The sequence below is a fragment of the Ixodes scapularis genome, unplaced genomic scaffold (genome assembly GCF_016920785.2).
Source record: "Ixodes scapularis isolate PalLabHiFi unplaced genomic scaffold, ASM1692078v2 PGA_scaffold3__209_contigs__length_174095766, whole genome shotgun sequence".
Classification (NCBI taxonomy): Eukaryota; Metazoa; Arthropoda; class Arachnida; order Ixodida; family Ixodidae; genus Ixodes; species Ixodes scapularis.
The window spans coordinates 154,317,202-154,326,160 of record NW_024609868.1 but is presented as its reverse complement, the minus strand read 5'-3'; positions in this window follow the sequence as shown (position 1 = coordinate 154,326,160).

The window sequence follows — 8,959 nt, the reverse complement described above, 5'->3', positions numbered from 1 at the left end:
TACATGGAAGTTGAGTAACTGGCCGGCATCGCGTATTTTGCTGTCTTTAATGGCCAGTATTTACATGGAAGTTGAGTAACTGGCCAACATCGGGTATTTTGCTGTCTTTAATGGCCAGTATTGACATGGAAGTTGAGTAACTGGACGGCATCGGGTATTTTGCTGTCTTTAATGGCCAGTATTGACATGGAAGTTGAGTAAATGACCGGCATCGGTATATTGCTGTCTTTAATGGCCAGTATTTACATGGAAGTTGAGTAACTGGCCGGCATCGGGTATTTTGCTGTCTTTAATGGCCAGTATTTACATGGAAGTTGAGTAACTGGCCGGCATCGGGTATTTTGCTGTCTTTAATGGCCAGTATTGACATGGAAGTTGAGTAACTGGCCGGCATCGGGTATTTTGCTGTCTTTAATGGCCAGTATTGACATGGAAGTTGAGTAACTGACCGGCATCGGTATATTGCTGTCTTTAATGGCCAGTATTTACATGGAAGTTGAGTAACTGGCAGCATCGGGTATTTTGCTGTCTTTAATGGCCAGTATTGACATGGAAGTTGAGTAACTGACCGGCATCGGTATATTGCTGTCTTTAATGGCCAGTATTGACATGGAAGTTGAGTAACTGACCGGAATCGGTATATTGCTGTCTTCAATGGCCAGTATTTACATGGAAGTTGAGTAACTGGCCGGCATCGGGTATTTTGCTGTCTTTAATGGCCAGTATTTACATGGAAGTTAAGTAACTGGCCGGCATCGAGTATTTTGCTGTCTTTAATGGCCAGTATTGACATGGAAGTTGAGTAACTGACCGGCATCGGTATATTGCTATCTTTAATGGCCAGTATTTACATGGAAGTTGAGTAACTGGCAGCATCGGGTATTTTGCTGTCTTTAATGGCCAGTATTTACATGGAAGTTGAGTAACTGGCCGGCATCGGGTATTTTGCTGTCTTTAATGGCCAGTATTGACATGGAAGTTGAGTAACTGACCGGCATCGGTATATTGCTGTCTTTAATGGCCAGTATTTACATGGAAGTTGAGTAACTGGCAGCATCGGGTATTTTGCTGTCTTTAATGGCCAGTATTGACATGGAAGTTGAGTAACTGACCGGCATCGGTATATTGCTGTCTTTAATGGCCAGTATTGACATGGAAGTTGAGTAACTGGACGGCATCGGGTATTTTGCTGTCTTTAATGGCCAGTATTGACATGGAAGTTGAGTAAATGACCGGCATCGGTATATTGCTGTCTTTAATGGCCAGTATTTACATGGAAGTTGAGTAACTGGCCGGCATCGGGTATTTTGCTGTCTTTAATGGCCAGTATTTACATGGAAGTTGAGTAACTGGCCGGCATCGGGTATTTTGCTGTCTTTAATGGCCAGTATTGACATGGAAGTTGAGTAACTGGCCGGCATCGGGTATTTTGCTGTCTTTAATGGCCAGTATTGACATGGAAGTTGAGTAACTGACCGGAATCGGTATATTGCAGTCTTTAATGGCCAGTATTTACATGGAAGTTGAGTAACTGGCCGGCATTGGGTATTTTGCTGTCTTTAATGGCCAGTATTTACATGGAAGTTGAGTAACTGGCCGGCATCGGGTATTTTGCTGTCTTTAATGGCCAGTATTGACATGGAAGTTGAGTAACTGACCGGCATCGGTATATTGCTGTCTTTAATGGCCAGTATTTACATGGAAGTTGAGTAACTAGCAGCATCGGGTATTTTGCTGTCTTTAATGGCCAGTATTGACATGGAAGTTGAGTAACTGACCGGCATCGGTATATTGCTGTCTTTAATGGCCACTATTTACATGGAAGTTGAGTAACTGGCCGGCATCGGGTATTTTGCTGTCTTTAATGGCCAGTATTTACATGGAAGTTGAGTAACTGGCCAACATCGGGTATTTTGCTGTCTTTAATGGCCAGTATTGACATGGAAGTTGAGTAACTGGACGGCATCGGGTATTTTGCTGTCTTTAATGGCCAGTATTGACATGGAAGTTCAGTAACTGACCGGCATCGGTATATTGCTGTCTTTAATGGCCAGTATTTACATGGAAGTTGAGTAACTGGCCGGCATCGGGTATTTTGCTGTCTTTAATGGCCAGTATTGACATGGAAGTTGAGTAACTGGCCGGCATCGGGTATTTTGCTGTCTTTAATGGCCAGTATTTACATGGAAGTTGAGTAACTGGCCGGCATCGGGTATTTTGCTGTCTTTAATGGCCAGTATTTACATGGAAGTTGAGTAACTGGCCAACATCGGGTATTTTGCTGTCTTTAATAACCAGTATTGACATGGAAGTTGAGTAACTGGATGGCATCGGGTATTTTGCTGTCTTTAATGGCCAGTATTGACATGGAAGTTCAGTAACTGACCGGCATCGGTATATTGCTGTCTTTAATGGCCAGTATTTACATGGAAGTTGAGTAACTGGCTGGCATCGGGTATTTTGCTGTCTTTAATGGCCAGTATTTACATGGAAGTTGAGTAACTGGCCGGCATCGGGTATTTTGCTGTCTTTAATGGCCAGTATTGACATGGAAGTTGAGTAACTGGCCGGCATCGGGTATTTTGCTGTCTTTAATGGCCAGTATTGACATGGAAGTTGAGTAACTGACCGGCATCGGTATATTGCTGTCTTTAATGGCCAGTATTGACACGGAAGTTGAGTAACTGGACGGCATCGGGTATTTTGCTGTCTTTAATGGCCAGTATTGACATGGAAGTTGAGTAAATGACCGGCATCGGTATATTGCTGTCTTTAATGGCCAGTATTTACATGGAAGTTGAGTAACTGGCCGGCATCGGGTATTTTGCTGTCTTTAATGGCCAGTATTTACATGGAAGTTGAGTAACTGGCCGGCATCGGGTATTTTGCTGTCTTTAATGGCCAGTATTGACATGGAAGTTGAGTAACTGGCCGGCATCGGGTATTTTGCTGTCTTTAATGGCCAGTATTGACATGGAAGTTGAGTAACTGACCGGAATCGGTATATTGCTGTCTTTAATGGCCAGTATTTACATGGAAGTTGAGTAACTGGCCGGCATCGGGTATTTTGCTGTCTTTAATGGCCAGTATTTACATGGAAGTTGAGTAACTGGCCGGCATCGGGTATTTTGCTGTCTTTAATGGCCAGTATTGACATGGAAGTTGAGTAACTGACCGGCATCGGTATATTGCTGTCTTTAATGGCCAGTATTTACATGGAAGTTGAGTAACTGGCAGCATCGGGTATTTTGCTGTCTTTAATGGCCAGTATTTACATGGAAGTTGAGTAACTGGCCGGCATCGGGTATTTAAGTTGAGTAACTGGCCGGCATCGGTTATTTTGCTGTCTTTAATGGCCAGTATTGACATGGAAGTTCAGTACCTTGCCGGCGTTGGTATTTTTCTTTCCTTGATGGCTAGTATTTACATGGAAGTTCAGTGACTGGCCGGCATCGGCGCTTTGCTGTGCAGACTGGCGAGCCCCGCCATGGAAGTTTCGTTTACTGACCGACATCGCTTTATTTTTTTGCCGTTTCCACTATGCAGTCAAGTCATTGAGACTGTGACGAACTGCGGCAATTCATAAAAAGCGAGTGGAAATTTTTGCGTTGATCAATCCTTCGTTAATGACAGTCGACGCTGGTGTATTTGATTCCAACATGGCAAAGCTGACGTGTTTTATCGCGAAAACGCGAGAAAAAACAATACGGTGAGGAAAATTTACAGTTCGGGATTTGAGAATCTGACCACCTACGCTACGAAAAATAAATTGTACAAGGCGGATGATACTGTTTCTGAAAGCTAGTTTAATTATCCGCACTGTACTTGAATCTCAGGAATAAAAACGTGTCTAGGCCTAATAAAAAAAGTAAAACTGCGGAGCTCAACTTTGATAAGTAAAACCAGCCGGCACTCGGGGGATAGCATTGATCTGCCAGAATAAAATAAATACTAGTTTCCGGAAGTCGTAAATTTAAGAGATGTGCTCAATACGTAGCGTGCCATCAGCTCAGGTAAATAAGTGCCTTGAAATGGCGGTATTTTTGTCTCAATAGTGGGTGAAGATGGCCGCTTTCAGAAAAACTTCGGCTGCATCACGGTGGCAGTTTTACCACCTACACATTTTCCCATTTTGATCTCAATATTCCAATTATTATTAACTTCCTTTCTTCGTTGAAAGGAGTTGCGCCGTTCGCCTACTACACTGACCCACCTATTAGCACGGAGGGAGCGAATTGTCCCGGAAAAACAAGAGGGCCACGGTTTGTGCATTGGATCATTTCAAACTTGGGCTCGCAATTTTTATTTTCACCTTTTGCGAGGTTTTTACCCTAAAGTTGGGTACCGGCGACAGAAAAAACATACACAATAATTAAAATTCAAAAAAGTCAAATAAAAAAATAAAAAATAAACTTCTCTTATTGGGACTCGAACTAACGGCCGCACGATCAGCAGGACAGCGCGGTAACAAAACAAACCCAACCGCCTTTCTTTTTATCGCCGGTTTTGACATAACCAATACAAAAGTATCACACTGTTCATTACCTTCATGAAGATCACTTATGCGCGGTCGCGAAATTTAAAATTCTTTCCATGTCGCAAGTACGTCTAGAATTGACAACCAATCAGGCACACAATCCAAGGTGGAGTATACAGATTTTAGTCTGCAGATAGATTCTATGAAATACATACGTACGGGTTGGGCATCAACTTCGGCATGCCTCACTGCCATTCTACTTCTCCATATGGCATACAGGCCCAGGAGCATCACTAGATCGACAGGGATTTCGACTTGTTTCTCCACAGGAAGAAACCTAATGCCGTATGGGGTTATTAGTTCGCTGGAGGACGTCCCAGAAAAGGAAAGCGTCCCAGCAGTCGAGAAAAACATGTTCGATAGTTTCAGGCTTTTTGTACAAAAAATAATGGAGGGTAATTTTTTTTTTCCCCTCAAGCCAAGTTCTGACAGGGAGTGTATTGGTGTGTAACTGGAAAAAAATGTTTTAATAGAAGGGGCCAAGGTCATCTTTTTAACTTTAGATAGCACATTACGCTCTGAGCCTGTATGAAACATGGAACAATACAACGGTTCAGGAAAAGCACTTTCAATAAGGTCACGAGTTAAACGCTTGCGTGTCACCGTCGACAAGCATTGAAGAGAAAAACGCACAGACAAAAAACGACACGCTTCTACCACTCCTCGAAGAAAACTGCTGAGTTTCCTCTCTTCCAGTCTACATGAAGAAACAACAAAGAAAGGGATTTCATCTGCAAGTGTCATTTGAATTACCGTCCGAAGAAAAGGGTTGGTTTGTTCTCAAGAAACATAAAACGGGATACAGTCTGCCTAACAAACACGTGAGATAACGATAGCCGTCCTTTACTAACACGACGAAACAATATGTCGCGACGCATTCTTTCCTATCTCGATCTCCAGATGAAAACGGCAAAAGCACGATGTAATTTCTGGATATTCACTCCAGCGCACGCCAGCACTTGAAGCACATACCAAAATTTAGCGATTAAAAAAACACTACAAACGGTAGCTCGCGTAAAAATGGACATATCCCATCCTTTCCATTTGCCAGCTGCCTCGCGCGTTTTCTGCACAACTGATGACCAGTATATGTTCGGTCTTTTATAATGTTGTAGAGGAACGCCTAAGTACTTGGAGGTGTCGACGTAAAACTTGTTTTCAAAAACGTCGGGCTTTGTGGCCCGTGTTCCATGCCATAAGCCACTGCACTTTTGCCAATTGACGGTTGAACCCGTAAGCTCGCAGTATAGCCTTCACTTCACAGACTGCTGCTGTGACGCTACCCTTATCTTTGCGAAAAATAGCGACATCGTCGGCATAGGACTTGAGGACTTCTATATTTTGTAATGAAAACCCATTAATACTCGTATTATTTGTTATAGTTCGACAAAAGAGCTCTAAATAAATACTAAACAACAAAGGTGATACCGGGCAAGCCTGTTTAACTAACGAATCCATAGAAATTCTCGATGTTGGTTTCCCTTTAATTATATTCTGTGTTGTGCATTCCGTATATTCCATTTGTACAAATTTTCTTATGACTTTTTCCACACGTACATTATCTAAATCTTTATACAGAACGGTATGTTGCACTCGGTCAAATGCTTCCTCCAGATCGATCTGGAGGATGGCAACCTGATCAAGTTCAGCATCGCAAAACTCTAATACACTTCTCGCAATGTGTTAATATAGATCTACCTCGTATACTATCGTACAGGTCTGGTGATCCCCTAGTATGTCGCAAATAACATTCTGCAGTCGTCGGGCAAGAACTTTCATTAATACTTTATAGTCGACGTTACCTGAAGCAATGGGTCTGTAGTTCTTAACATATCCTAATCTGAGTGCATCATCCACTTTAGGAATAAGGACAGTATGGGTATTTCGAAAGGAAGGCGGTATTTTTGTTTTGCCTCATTCAACTCGGTTATTACGTCCTGCAGGCGCGCAGCAATATCGTGTTTAATTTTTTTGTAACATGCCGCAGTCAATCCGTCAGAACCAGGAGCTTTATTTTTTTTTTTTTTTTTTTGCCAGTTCTTTGATTGCTATTTCGGTCTCTGCGACGCTTATCGGTTCTTCTCATTTTTCCGTTATCTCTTCTTCGAGACGGGGCATCGCTACTAGGTATTTTTAAAATTGCGCGTCGCTGCCGTGCTCCTGTCGCTGGAAGAGATTACTATAATATTCGATAAATGCTTTCTCTGTAATCTCCGGGTGACTACTTGGCAAGTCTTCGTATTCTATTTTGGCTATGTTTATTTTTATTTTTTTTTCCTTTGCATGTTTAGTTTTGGCACTTAATGCCCGTTTAGTGGGCTGCTCCCCTAGAATGTGTTTAGCGGCTCGGGCCCGCACGATGGCTCCTTTATACTTTTCCATCTCTAAGTCCGCAGTTGTACTCTTTACTGTCGTTATCTGTTCTGAAAGCATGCCTGGGCTTTAATTTTCGAGTTTACATAGTCGGTGAAGGTCATCAAAAAACAACTTTTCGTTTTTTGTTTTTTTTTTCTTTTTTTTTTTCAGTTAGCAAACCTGCTAGACCGTTCTATTGCACTAGATTTAACTCCGCGCTTGAACCATTCGCACTTTTCACAGGCGCTCGCCCCTACGTGGTGCATTTTACTTATTAATTTATCTACTGTCTCAATAAGGCTATTAATTATTCATTTTCCACTGGTCCCAACGAAACTGGGTTTTTTTCTTTGAAACTACCAACAATAAAAGAAACGAGTGTATGATCAGAAAAAAATACCGGCAGTACATCATAGTCTTCGTATCCGGTTAAAAATTCAATTGACACGTAAGCTCTATCAAGACGGGCATGACTCGAGGACTGATAATGTGTGTACCTCAAACAATCGTTGGTTCTTTGGTAAGTAGCGACATCCTGCAAACTGTATTCTGTAATCAACTCGTTAAGAATTATTGGACTACTGTCGCTTTGTCTTGTAATTTTGGATCGGTTCGGTGTGCCACAAACGCAGTTAAGGTCACCTAACAAGACAACTTTACGTTGAGAATCTAAATATTGGTCAATGCTCTGAAAAAACACTTTCCTTTCGTTAATGTCGTTTGGGGCGTATACATTTATGATACAATTTTCAACATTACAAATACTACAGCCGCAAATGACGAGTCGACAAACATTGTCAACTATTAGTCATTGGACTTGTGCGTTAAAAAATTTTCGTGAAAACCACATACAACTCCCGGACAAACCACTTGCCCGCGACACGCGCTCTTTAAAAAAGTGCAAGAAAGAAGCCAGTAGGCATGCGATCTCTTTCACTTCCAACATTGGTCTCCTGAATTGCGAGGACATCTACACCTTTGTCGATTCGGGGCCTCTTAACAACACGCCCGTCGGTCCATAAAAAAGTCCATGACGAAGCAAAAATAGAGAAAAAGCGTCGTCAGTTTTCACGTGGTAAAATCCAGTGTTCGGTGAAGTACATCTAAAAAGTATTTGAAGTAAAGTACAAAGTAAATGAGGGGTTATGTACTTCAAGTGAAGTAGTAAGTACCCCGGGCACAATGTACTTGAAGTGTGATAAATAAATGTACTTTCAAAGTAAAGTACTTTTAACACAATCTTTCATGTTGTCCTTTCATTCCCCTATACAGTGTTTTCTAAAACTGGTATGAATTGCCCCAGGGGTAATCGGGAGGGCCTCAGTTATTTTCGAAAATTCCGGCACATATTGGATAAAGTCAAGTGCCCACAAAGTAGTTATGGTTTTTTTTTTACTTTTGTTTTAATGGCGCCCAATTTAGAAGTCCTTTTGATTTCTCAATTTGCCACTCCTTGCACTGGCTTGCACCTGAGGGGGTTAAACGTAGTAGGACCAATCAGCCGCCGCCCTCTTATCAACTGATCCAGCTCTCCGCGCAATGGGTATAAGCGAGAGAGTGATGACGTGGCGAAAGAGATGCGTATGACTGTTCAACGAGGACGTAGCATTCACAGCAGTATCAGCTTAGGGGTGAACGGAGTATAGTAATGTATAGATCTTTTCATTTTCCTCCGCATGGGCGCTGCCATCTTAGAATCACGTGACGCGGCAGCCATTAGGTTGCTTCAACTTGCTGTTCCGCTCTCCCCTCCGCGCCTTGGCGGATGCGTTGAATTCGTGTTTTTCGTCGCGTTTCACCGCGCTTTCTTGCCTTACTCCAAAAACTGTAGTCCGATGCGTCTACTGGACGACTAAGACATCACGAGCGTTCAAAGGTCCTTATGACAACTGAAATTTGTTTACTAATAGTGGCGGAACATTCCCAGTCAGAAGCGCGTATATTTATATCGCATCTAGGATCGGAGAGCGTCAAGAATAGTCAGCGCAAGCAGACTATCTGTATTTCCTGAAAGTATCGTTCTTTGCATCCATAATATATCGAAAACAGATTCTTTTGATTACGTCA